We start from the raw sequence: 13,210 nt of genomic DNA, 5'->3' as shown, positions 1-13,210 counted from the left end.
ACAGATTTCGCACATAAAGTGATCTGTTCTATCTCTATGTGATAAGCTCTGTAACGGGGGTTGTCTTCCGGATGCTGGCGATTTAACAAAGCTTTAGAAACCATGCATGTATGCTGCCATACAATGAAATAGCACTGCAAGAAGCATGACATCATACTTTCCGTAATGCGGCGGAGCTTCAAAAAGCTGTGTGAGCCAAGATCACTTTAGTATTTTGTTTGGCTAGGGCCTAGCGTACTCGCCAAGGCAACAAAAATTTCGAAATGAAACTAAATTTTTTTATACTTGTTTGCTGATTAGATTGGTAATTTCTAGAAAGTTCCGGACTGTAGTAGATCATATCGATAATATCACGCCCACTGTGCGAACGGTACAGATTGTTCTGGAACCTACGCCACCGCCAGCGATAACGCTAGAACATTCGACGGCAAGAGTATAAATGCCGACGCGCTTCGCCGCCTGTCAGTTGTTGATCGAAGGCCGACGCTGCGTTCGCCGCTATCAGTCCGAGACTGCTATCTGTGCAAGACTTTTGCTGTAATTAGACTTTCCCTTTACCGGGCACAGGTTCGCCCAAATAAACAGTTAAATGCATGCAAAGCATGCAAAGCAAAATAAAGTGCATTGACACCCTTGTTCGGAAAGCTAATAATAAGTTAACAGACTCATGAGGTAACTCACTGAAAATGATTGATCCACAAGTCTGAGAGCGACCGGTTGCGTAATGTTTTGCTGAGTTTTAATACAAGTGAGTCAGGTTGTGGAAAACATTAAAAAGTTTGAGTTCGAGTGCGCTTGGTTGAAGAAAACCATTAGTACAAGGCCGAAGAGAAAAACACATATCTCGAGTCCACCAGAACACATCCAACCAGAACACACCACACCATTGTGGTCTTTCCACCAGAACACATCCCACCAGAACACACGAGAGTGGTTCAGTGTTCCCACCAGAACACAGCACACCAAGAGTGGCGTGTAAACGACAACACATCAGTGTGTTCTGGTGTATCCACCAGCTCACACTAGTACACAGCGGAGACACACTGGTGGGATTTTCAACTGGAAATTGTCGAGGTGTCTGAGCAGTCCTCTGACGTTCCACTGTAGCATTTGTGTCATTTTATTGTGTGGTGCTGTGTGTACAAAAGTGTTGCCTTAGGTTACAGGCTCTCTTGGAGGCCCTGAACTTTAGGGGGTTTTTTTGGCGTTCTCCGAAGATTGGCGCCTACCCTGCGGCACCCTAGAAGCCGGAGGAGTGGGAGTTGTGTTCATCACCTCCTGCGAGGTGGCAGATGGTGCCTGCCCAGCAGGCACCTTCGCAGTGGTTTTGGGTCTAACTGCATTTGCAGTGGCCCGGGGTCCAGCATACACGGCAGTCTGCTAGGCCTGTTTGTCAGGTGGTGGAGCACTACAGGCTGCTTCAACCAGCGGCGCTAAGGGCGCGACAGTGTTAACACTGTGGGTGACGCGGCCAAGAAACGTTTGGCGCGACGCCCCAGCGCATCACATTGGCAAATAAGGGAGTGGACTGGGGACTGCAAACCGTTTGCATGCCTCTTGAGAAGATATATTGAGTTTAACTGTAAACTCGAGGATTTGTTTTTCTTTGTTCCGGGATGGGCACGATCGCTAGTAGGCGGCACGTTTCTTTAGCAGTTCGCACAGCGGACTGCTGCAGTACCTTCTTCCGATACCTGTTCGTCGGAGCTACAATGCGCAAAAGTTGTGCGCCGTCTGCAGCTTTGCGATATGTGTCCAATGCGCTAACATTTGAAACAGCTGTGAGCGTTTGGTATGTAAGGCTTGACTCGAAGCCTGCAGTAGCCGGGTTCAATTGAATCGGGTATGTCGTTGATAGCAAGGGCGAGAATTGTGTGTTTTGGTAATGTTTCTTTTTTGTCTTGTCGTATGAATATTACTCGGACCTTTACTATATTCTGGTATTGCCAGCCTTCCAATAATTAACATTCAGATGAAGGAGGTCAGCATTAGACACCACACCACGCAAGGTATTCATAGACCTGTGCGGGCATACTGGGACTGGGACGTCTCCAAATGCTACAAGTTCTGATATGCTTCATATTGACACGTTCCATTTCCCAAGTTTTTGTTATCATCCCAAAACACCACACGATTCTCAGCGCAAACCGCGCCTGCAGTTTTCTAGAAAGTTCCGGACTGTAGTAGATCATATCGATAATATCACGCCCACTGTGCGAACGGTACAGATTGTTCTGGAACCTACGCCACCGCCAGCGATAACGCTAGAACATTCGACGGCAAGAGTATAAATGCCGACGCGCTTCGCCGCCTGTCAGTTGTTGATCGAAGGCCGACGCTGCGTTCGCCGCTATCAGTCCGAGACTGCTATCTGTGCAAGACTTTTGCTGTAATTAGACTTTCCCTTTACCGGGCACAGGTTCGCCCAAATAAACAGTTAAATTACAACTCGAAGTTTCCTGTCTTCGGCCACGTCACGACCTCGTGACATCTGGTGGAGGTGCTGCTTCGTTCATGTACCGGACGCCCCCGTCAAGCCGTGAACCCAGCCCCCGTCGCGGAGAAGACACCGACGCCAACCAAGAGCAGCGAACAAGCCGCCGACAGCGAGGTCTTCCACCGGAGTACGGCCTTCTACAAGACAAAACGTGGATGAACAACACCATGACCTCGACTGCAGCGACAATCACAACCGGAGCGTCCCAGCCCGCGATCGTCATTCATCAACCCAGGGAACCACCAACGTTCTATGGCTCATCGTTTGAAGACCCAGAAACCTGGCTAGAAACATACGACCGCGTGGCCGCCCTCAACCACTGGGACAACGAAGAAAAGCTCCGTCGTGTGTACTTCTACCTGGAAGACACCGCAAAGACCTGGCTAGAGAATCGGGAGTCCACGCTCCGAACGTGGGATGTCTTCTGCGGCGCATTTCTGCAAACGTTCGCGAGCGTCGCTCGCAAAGAGAGGGCCGCTGCTCTACTCGAGACCCGGGTTCAGCTACCAAATGAAAAGGTTGGAGTTTTCACAGAGGAGATGACCCGCCTATTCCGTCACGCTGACCCAGACATGCCTGAGGAAAAGAAAGTTCGTTTCCTCATGCGAGGGGTCAAACAGGAGCTCTTCGCAGGACTAATGAGGAATCCACCGAACACCGTCCAAGAATTTGTATCCGAGGCGACCACCATCGAAAAAACCCTGGACATGCGAACCAGACAGTATAATCGTCGCCTGTCTCCAGAATGCGCTGCCGCTCGAGCCAGTGACTCCGACGACCTGCGTGAAACGATCCGAGCGATCGTGCGGGAAGAGCTGCGCAAACTGTTGCCTTGGGCGCAGCCTCAAGTGGATTCGATCACGGACATTGTGCGAGAAGAAGTCCGGCAATCGCTTCAAATTCCCCACGCACCGCTGCCCGAGCCGGAAGCTATGAGCCACGCCGCTGCACTGCGCCACAACGCTCGTCCCCGTCCACGCCAAAACGCCGCCCCATCGCACTTCCCTCGACAGACGCCACCGCCGCCACCACCCCCACCGACGTCATACCATACGCCAGCAGCCCAGCGCAGTGCACCGAGGAAGACTGACGTCTGGCGCACCTCTGACCATCGCCCACTCTGCTACCACTGCGGCGAGTCCGGACACACATACCGCCGTTGCCAGTACCGACAGATGGGACTGCGTGGCTTCGCCGTCAATGCACCGCGTCCACAGCCAGGAGAACGACCACGTGACATCGCCGACTACCTGACAGGAACTCGGCGGACACCACGAAGCCCTTCGCGTTCGCCGTCGCCCAGCCGCCGCACGTCACCGCACCACGGGCAGTACTCTGGCCCAAAGCGGGGCCGGTCTCCTAGCCCGTATCCAGGAATCTAAGGGCAGCAACCGGTGGAGGTGCGGTTGCTGTGCGACGAACTACCGAAAATCCTCCGACGACGCCGCGACGGAGCTTTCCGAACACAATGCCAACCAGGCAAAGCCCTGGCGGCGAAAGCTCACTTACCGGAGGTGGCCTGACGACGCAACATGGAAGCAGTGGAACAAGCCGACGCAGCCGTGACCCGACGCCACGCCCTAACTGTAATGCGAGACGGTGAACAACGACATCGACGTTCTTATCGACGGCCACAGTGTGACCGCTCTCGTCGATACTGGAGCCGACTATTCTGTCATCAGTGGGTCGTTCGCCGCGAAGTTAAAGAAAGTTAGGACAGCTTGGAAAGGCCCTGAAATCCGCACAGCCGGAGGCCGTCTCGTAACGCCTGCAGGAATCTGCACAGCGAGAGTCACCATTAACGGCCGTATTTATCCTACAGACTTCGTAGTCCTACAGCGTTGCTTAAGAGATGTCATCCTTGGCATGGACTTCTTATGCCTCCATGGTGCTGTCATCAACCTAAAAACAAAGTCGATGACGTTATCCACAGAAGAAGCACTACCGCCGCGCACGCCGTCAGAACACCATGCCTTGAATGTGCTGGAAGATCAACTCACCATTCCGCCTCGCTCAAGCGTCATTATTTCAGTCGGCGCTCCTAAATCACCTGACTTGGAAGGCGTCGTTGAAGGCAGTCAGCATCTGTTGGTCACCCGAAATATTTGCGTCGCAAGAGGAATTGCAGAGCTGCGGGGAGGCAAAGCAACGGTTATGCTCACAAATTTCAGCAATGAGTACAAACATGTGAACAAAGGAACAACGGTCGCATACATCGAAGAAATTGTCGAAGCCACCAGTGCTTTCGCCCTCGCCGATTCTGCGGAACCTGCTCAGAGGAACCAAGCCCCTCCCATAGCTTTCGACGCCAATCCCCGACTTCCGAACGATAAGCAAGAACAGCTCAAGGCCCTGCTCCTGCAATACGAAGATTGCCTTTCGTCGTCATCAAAAATTCGGCAGACCCCAATCACGAAACATCGCATCATAACCGAAGAAAATGCCAGACCACTCCTTCAGAGTCCGTACAGGTTTTCGACGCGAGAACGTGAGGCCATGAAGAGACAAGTTGCTGAAATGCTGCGGGATGACATTATCCAGCCGTACAAGAGTCCATGGGCATCCCCCGTGGTGTTAGTGAAGAAAAAGGATGGGACCCTACGTTTCTGCGTCGGTTATCCCCGCCTGAACAAAATCACAAGAAAGGACGTGTATCCTCTCCCACGAATAGACGACGCACTTGATCGGCTCCATAACGCCAAGTACTTTTCGTCAAAGGACCTCAAGACTGGCTATTGGTAAATCGAAGTCGACGAAAGAGACCGAGAGAAGACGGCGTTTATAACACCGGACGGCCTCTTCGAGTTTAAGGTGATGCCCTTCGGCCTTTGCTCAGCGCCTGCAACTTTTCAACGCGTTATGGATACAGTACTGGCAGGATTGAAGTGGAAGACTTGCCTTGTTTACTTGGACGACGTCGTCGTGTTTTTCTCGAGTTTTGACGAGCATCTTCGGCGCCTTGAAGCTGTACTTCAAGCCATCAATACTTCGGGACTCACACTGAAGCCAGAAAAGTGCAGATTTGCGTATGAGGAGGTCTTGTTTCTGGGGCATGTTATCAGAAAGTCTGGAGTTCGTCCCGATCCACGGAAAACAGCCGCCATCGCCAACTTCCCGCCGCCCACTGACAAGAAAGCCGTGCGCCGATTTCTGGGCCTGTGTGCCTATTATAGGCGGTTCGTGAAAAACTTCGCCCGCATCGCCGATCCTCTCACTAACCTTACCAAGGCCGACGTGGAGTTTAAGTGGGAAACGCCCTAGGAACACGCTTTTAAGGAGCTTAAACATCGCCTCCAGACGCCTCCGTTACTTGCCCATTTCGACGAATTCGCCGAGACAGAAATACATACTGACGCAAGCAGCGTAGGTCTTGGCGCCGTTCTTGTGCAGAGGACTGACGGATTTGAAAGGGTTATTAGTTACGCCAGCCGATCGCTATCCAAAAGCAGAAGCAAATTATTCCACAACAGAAAAGAAGTGCCTCGCCATCGTCTGGGCTACGTCGAAATTTCGCCCCTACCTCTACGGCAGACCCTTCAAAGTTGTGAGCGACCACCACGCATTGTGTTGGCTAGCCACCTTGAAGGACCCTTCAGGTCGCCTCGCACGATGGAGCCTGAGACTTCAAGAATATGACATTGCTGTCATTTACAAGTCGGGCAAAAAACACTCCGACGCCGACTGTCTCTCTCGTGCGCCTGTCGACCAACCGCTACCCGATGACCCGGATGACGACTACTTCTTAGGAACGATAACTACCAACGACTTCGCTGAACGACAGAGGGCCGACCCGGAACTTAAGACCCTAATAGAATACCTCGAAGGCAGGACCGCCAAAGTCCCGAAGGTATTCAAGCGCGCACTTGCGTCGTTCTTTCTACGAAAGGGTCTTCTACAAAAGAAAAACTTTTCACCGCTTCGAGCTAAGTACCTCCTTGTGGTACCTTCAGCTCTGCGACCAGAACTCCTGCAGGCCCTGCACGACGATCCGACGGCCAGGCACCTGGGTGTTTCTCGCTCGCTCGCGAGGATACAAGAAAGGTACTACTGGCCACGTCTTACCACCGACGTCACTCGTTATGTGAGAACATGCCGGGACTGCCAGCGACGCAAGACACCGCCGACAAGGCGAGCGGGACTTCTGAAGCCAATTGATCCACCTTGGCGACCTTTCCAGCAGATTGGTATGGACCTACTGGGGCCATTCCCGACGTCGGTTTTCGGAAACAAGTAGATCGTGGTAGCTACCGACTACCTCACCCGCTACGCCGAGACAAAAGCTTTGCCAAAAGGCAGTGCATCCGAGGTAGCTAAGTTCTTCGTCGAAAATATCGTCCTACGTCACGGCGCCCCGGAGGTCCTTATCACCGACAGAGGAACGGCATTCACTGCCAACTTAACTCAAGCGATCTTGGCATACAGCCAAACAAACCACCGTCGGACGACAGCGTACCACCCACAGACCAACGGCCTCACCGAGCGGCTTAACAAGACGATCGCCGACACGCTGTCAATGTACGTCGATGTCGAACACAAGACGTGGGACGCCATTCCTCCGTATGTGACCTTCGCATACAACACGGCGGTGCAGGAGACGACGCAGATATCTCTATACAAATTGGTCTACGGAAGGAGCCCGGCAACGACGCTCGATGCCATGTTACCGAACGTCACCGACGAAGAAAACCTCGATGTGAGCGAGTACCTTCAACGCGCCGAAGAAGCCCGACAACTTGCGCGTCTCCGTATCAAGAATCAACAAACGACCGACAGCCACCGTTACAACCTTCGACGACGCTTCGTGGAATACCAGCCCGGTGAACGTGTTTGGGTGTGGACGCCGATACGCCGACGTGGACTAAGTGAAAAGCTTCTGCGACGGTACTTCGGACCGTACAGGGTGGTTCGATGTCTCGGCCCACTTGATTACGAGGTTGTCCCCGATGGCATCACGAACTCTCAACGACGCCGATCGCGACCTGAAGTCGTCCATGTCGCGCGCCTCAAGCCGTTTCATGCGCGTTAACAAATTGAACCAGTTTTTTTTTTGTATTATTGTTGTATCGTAATTTATTCATTGTACATTCTTGCATTACTATTGTATTTCATCTTTAGTTAAAGCATTGGGACGATGCCTTTTTTGAGAGGGGGGCAATGCCACGTTCCATTTCCCAAGTTTTTGTTATCATCCCAAAACACCACACAATTTTCAGCGCAAACCGCGCCTGCAGTTTTCTAGAAGGTTCCGGACTGTAGTAGATCATTTCGATAAGATCGCGCCCACTGTGCGAACGGTACAGATTGTTCTGGAACCTACGCCACCGCCAGCGATAACGCTAGAACATTCGACGGCAAGAGTATAAATGCCGACGCGCTTCGCCGCCTGTCAGTTATTGATCGAAGGCCGACGCTGCGTTCGCCGCTATCAGTCCGAGACTGCTATCTGTGCAAGACTGCTGCTGTAATTAGACTTTCCCTTTACCAGGCACAGGTTCGCCCAAATAAACAGTTAAATTACAACACGCAGTTTCCTGTCTTCGGCCACGTCACGACCTTGTGACAATATTGTAGCTTGTTGCGTACATCCAAAAGGAGGTTGCCGGTCCCCAACTTGGTTACATTGTAGCCTGGGGCAATGGCTTCTGTGAACGTTTTCAAAACAAGGAAAGGTGAGATATATTTGGCTGTTTCGTTTTTGTTTTTGGATGTGCAGGACATGGTACTTTGGGAACGACTGCTTTGGTTTCAAGCATGCGAAGCTTTTTTTGGTGCACCAACATTTTGGATGGCGATCAGGGAGGGCGGGAAAAAGTGTGTCATACGGGAAATGTAATAGTCGGCGGTGATGGTGGCTACCCACCACCGAGCCCAACAAGTGGCCGCTACAAGGTTGAATGGTAAACACTTGGAGACGCCAGCCATGCATCACCGCTCTAACCAAATATAACTACCCCAGGTTGAGTAACTAGACAGGGTTAACCCTAGCAGCCGGGGAATTAGCAAGTAAACGGAAAAGAGAAGATGAAAGGAAAGATTGAAAAAGAGAAAAATACGAAGATCAGGGCAGGAAGAGACAGGACAGGGTTTCTGACTGATTTTCCCTGGGTGGACCAGCCCAGGGGTGCCATCTACATGAAGCTGGGGCCGAAGAGGTGTGTTGCCTCTGCTGGGGGGCCTTAACGGTCCAATCACACAGCATTGGCTCAACCCCCCGGATTCCCTTTTCCCCGGACATGGCCAAGCCACGCACGGCAAATAGTTGGAAAAGGTCAAACCCCCCTATTGGCTCGGGTTCATGGTGTTGCCACACACCAAACGCCTGCTTACGCATACGCCCCAGTGGGGGTTTAATTCACATATATATTCTATAAAGTGGCTTGGGGGATGAGCATCATAGTAACTCAGTTGGCAGAGCATCGAACGCGTTCGTCGAAGGCCGCAGGTTTAGTTTCTGCCCACGGCAAGTTATGTTTTTACCACTTTTCTGTCTTACGTTTACATTACAATTTGGTCTAATAACAGTATTTCCCCCTATACTTTCCTTGGCATTATTGTTTGTTAGATCTCTCTCTCTCTCTCTCTCTCTCTCTCTATATATATATATATATATATATATATATATATATATATGAATTCCAGCTCACAGTAGGTTACTTCTTCAGCCACTTTTCTTTCTTATTTACAATACATTCATTCTATTAACTTGAGCTATATATCTTGACATTATTGTCTGTTGAATCTCACTATTATTGTGTCAAAACACAGAAAAACGAGCTCTTAGGTAAAAACTTCTTTCTAAAGCATATATATATATATATATATATATATATTTATATGTATATATATATATATATATATATATATATATATATATATATATATATATATATATATATATATATATATATATATATATATGTGTGTGTGTGTGTGTGAAAATAATTGCGCTTTCACATAACAACTGCTTATTCTGCCGACGTTTCCACAGGAGCCCCGTCTTTTTCAAGGAATAATAATACTTACAAATGTTCGGTGTCTTATAGCCTGTCGAAACAGGAGGGAAGGGGGTCAAAAGAAAAGTAAAAAGAAAAAAAAGAGAAAAAAGAAACAACAAAACGGAAGGAGGAACGTTAAATAAATGTAGAAAATCTAGGAGAAACAAGACCGACAAGGCGTAATTAGAAAGGGGCAGCATCTCAACAGAGTAGGGCAGAGGTAGATGAGTAATTCTATCATTGTCAACAATACCTCCCCCAAGCACTCTTCTCCGATCGGGCCGTGTGCAACCCTTCTTGTATTTCACCTCTCCGTGTAATCCGCTGGCGGCTCGTTCCTCTTTGACGTTTAAGACAAGTTAATGGGGAGAGCTTAAGGGCTTTGAGTGCGTGCTGGTGGCGTCAGGACGAATGGAAAAGCGGGCGATTGAGGTGCCGCCATCGATATTCATTATATGCAATGGCTCCTTGTCAGTGAAGGAACAGAATGTGCGTTCAAAAATTAAAGATTAAAAAAGAAGAGAAAAGGGGGAGGACTGTACGACATCCGGGAAAGTCACCACAGAGTTGCGGCTCACTGGGAAGACATGCGTGCATGTAATAAAGAGTTAACAAAACCAACTAGCTGTCAGCTCCTTGTCAGTGAAGGAACAGAAAGTGCGTTAAAAATTAAAGAAGAAAAAAAGAAAAGAAAAGGCGGGGGGACTGTACGACATCCGGGACCACTTATCTGTGCGTTCAGGCTGTGCTTGATGAGGCAAACCATTTCTATGTTGTCAGATGCATAGACTAAAAGCTTTGTTAGCGGGTAATAGTATTGTCGTACTGAGAACGGACTGATTAGGGAGAAGCGCTTGCGTCTTTTAGCGGTCGTAACGCTGACAGAGTGCCTGGGTGTTCATTTATTCCGTTTTTTATCGTGTTAAATTTGTAGATAAAGTAGGATTCCCGTTGTTCCCGTTCTCTGATTGTTCGAAAGTTGTTTTCTAATAGTGTAACCTTGGTGTCATCAAAGTAGTGGTCTTTTAATCTGCTGTGTTTTGAAAGTGGAAGGCCTGGCAGGGATCGTACATGTGCCCGATGGTTGTTGAATCTAATTCTCAACGGAGTGTCTGTCTGGCCCACGTATTGCTTGTTATATACCCCACATTCCAGGAGGTATATGACGTTATTTGAGTCACAGTCTAGTGCACCTCTTATCCTGTGCTTAAATTTTGAGTGGGTGCTTTCCGCCCCCGTCGTTGTCTGCATGTGTTTGCATACCTTGCATCTGCTTTTTCCGCAAGGGTGACACCCAATTTGAGATTTTACGCCTATCTTTGAATTTATTAAATGTTTCTTCATATTTTTCTGCCGTGTGTATACCACACTTATATAAACGAGGTCCTAAGAAAAAACATTATTATATTGGAACAGAGCGTGCGACTATCCAAAATTTTCACTTGTCCTTCTTGTGTGGTTACAGAAGGCCGAAAAATATAAAGGATCATTTATTAAATTCAAAAATATTCAACCGCACCTCCACCAGCTGCTGCCCTTAGTTTCCTGGATACGGGCTAGGAGACTGGCCCCGCGTTGGGCCAGAGTACTGCCGGTGGTGCGGTGACGTGCGGCGGCTGGGCGACGGCGAACGCGAAGGGCTTCGTGGTGTCCGCCGAGTTCCTGTCAGGTAGTCTGCGATGTCACGTGGTCGTTCTCCTGGCTGTGGACGCGGTGCATTGACGGCGAAGCCACGCAGTCCCATCTGTCGGTACTGGCAACGGCGGTATGTGTGTACGGACTCGCCGCAGTGGTAGCAGAGTGGGCGATGGTCAGAGGTGCGCCAGACGTCAGTCTTCCTCGGTGCACTGCGCTGGGCTGCTGGCGTACGGTATGACGTCGGTGGGGGTGGTGGCGGCGGTGGCGTCTGTCGACGGAAGTGCGATGGGGCGGCGTTTAGGCGTGGACGGGGACGAGCGTTGTGGCGCAGTGCAGCGGCGAGGCTCATAGCTTCCGGCTCGGGCAGGGGTGCGTGGGGAATTTGAAGCGATTGCCGGACTTCTTCTCGCACAATGTCCGTGATCGAATCCACTTGAGGCTGCGCCGAAGGCAACAGTTTGCGCAGCTCTTCCCGCACGATCGCTCGGATCGTTTCACGCAGGTCGTCGGAGTCACTGGCTCGAGCAGCAGCGCATTCTGGAGACAGGCGACGATTATACTGTCTGATTTGCATGTCCAGGGTTTTTTCGATAGTGGTCGCCTCGGATACAAATTCTTGGACGGTGTTCGGTGGATTCCTCATTAGTCCTGCGAAGAGCTGCTGTTTGACCCCTCGCATGAGGAAACGAACTTTCTTTTCCTCAGGCATGTCTGGGTCAGCGTGACGGAATAGGCGGGTCATCTCCTCTGTGAAAACTCCAACCTTTTCATTTGGTAGCTGAACCCGGGTCTCGAGTAGAGCAGCGGCCCTCTCTTTGCGAGCGACGCTCGAGAACGTTTGCAGAAATGCGCCGCAGAAGACATCCCACGTTCGGAGCGTGGACTTCCGATTCTCTAGCCAGGTCTTTGCGGTGTCTTCCAGGTAGAAGTACACACGACGGAGCTTTCCTTCGTTGTCCCAGTGGTTGAGGGCGGCCACGCGGTCGTATGTTTCTAGCCAGGTTTCCGGGTCTTCAAACGATGAGCCATAGAACGTTGGTGGTTCCCTGGGTTGATGAATGACGATCGCGGGCTGGGACGCTCCGGTTGTTATTGTTGCTGCAGTCGAGGTCATGGGCTTGGTCTTCCACGTTTTGTCTTGTAGAAGGCCGTACTCCGGTGGGAGACCTCGCTTTCGGCGGCTTGTTCGCTGCTCTTGGTTGGCATCGGTGTCTTCTCCGCGACGGGGGCTGGGTTCACGGCTTGACGGGGGCGTCCGGTACATGAACGAAGCAGCACCTCCACCAGATGTCACGCGGTCGTGACGTGGCCGAGGACAGGAAACTTCGAGTTGAATTTGACTGTTTATTTGGGCGAACCTGTGCCCGGTAAAGGGAAAGTCTAATTACAGCAGAAGTCTTGCACAGATAGCAGTCTCGGACTGATAGCGGCGAACGCAGCGTCGGCCTTCGATCAACAACTGACAGGTGGCGAAGCGCGTCGGCATTTATACTCTTGCCGTCGAATGTTCTAGCGTTATGGCTGGCGGTGGCGTAGGTTCCAGAACAATCTGTACCATTCGCACAGTGGGCGTGATATTATCGATATGATCTACTACAGTCCGGAACCTTCTAGAAAACTGCAGGCGCGGTTTGCGCTGAGAATCGTGTAGTGCTTTGGGATGATAACAAAAACTTGGGAAATGGAACGTGGCAATATGAAGCATATCAGAACTTGTAGCATTTGGAGACGTCCCAGTCCCAGTATGCCCGCACAGGTCTATGAATACCTTGCGCGGTGTGGTGTCTAATGCTGACCTAATTATTGGAAGGCTGGCAATACCAGAATATAGTAAAGGTCCGAATAATATTCATACGACAAGACAAAAAAGAAACATTAACAAAACACACAATTCTCGCCCCTTCTACCAGCGACATACCCGATTCAATTGAACCCGGCTACTGCAGGCTTCGAGTCAAGCCTTACATACCAAACGCTTACAGGTGTTTCAAATGTAAGCGCATTGGACACATATCGCAAAGCTGCAGACGGCGCACAACGTTCGCGCATTGTAGCTCCGACGAACAGGTATCGGAAGAAG

The sequence above is a fragment of the Rhipicephalus microplus genome, unplaced genomic scaffold (genome assembly GCF_043290135.1).
Source record: "Rhipicephalus microplus isolate Deutch F79 unplaced genomic scaffold, USDA_Rmic scaffold_35, whole genome shotgun sequence".
In the NCBI taxonomy this organism is placed as follows: Eukaryota; Metazoa; Arthropoda; class Arachnida; order Ixodida; family Ixodidae; genus Rhipicephalus; species Rhipicephalus microplus.
This window is presented reverse-complemented; position numbering follows the sequence as displayed.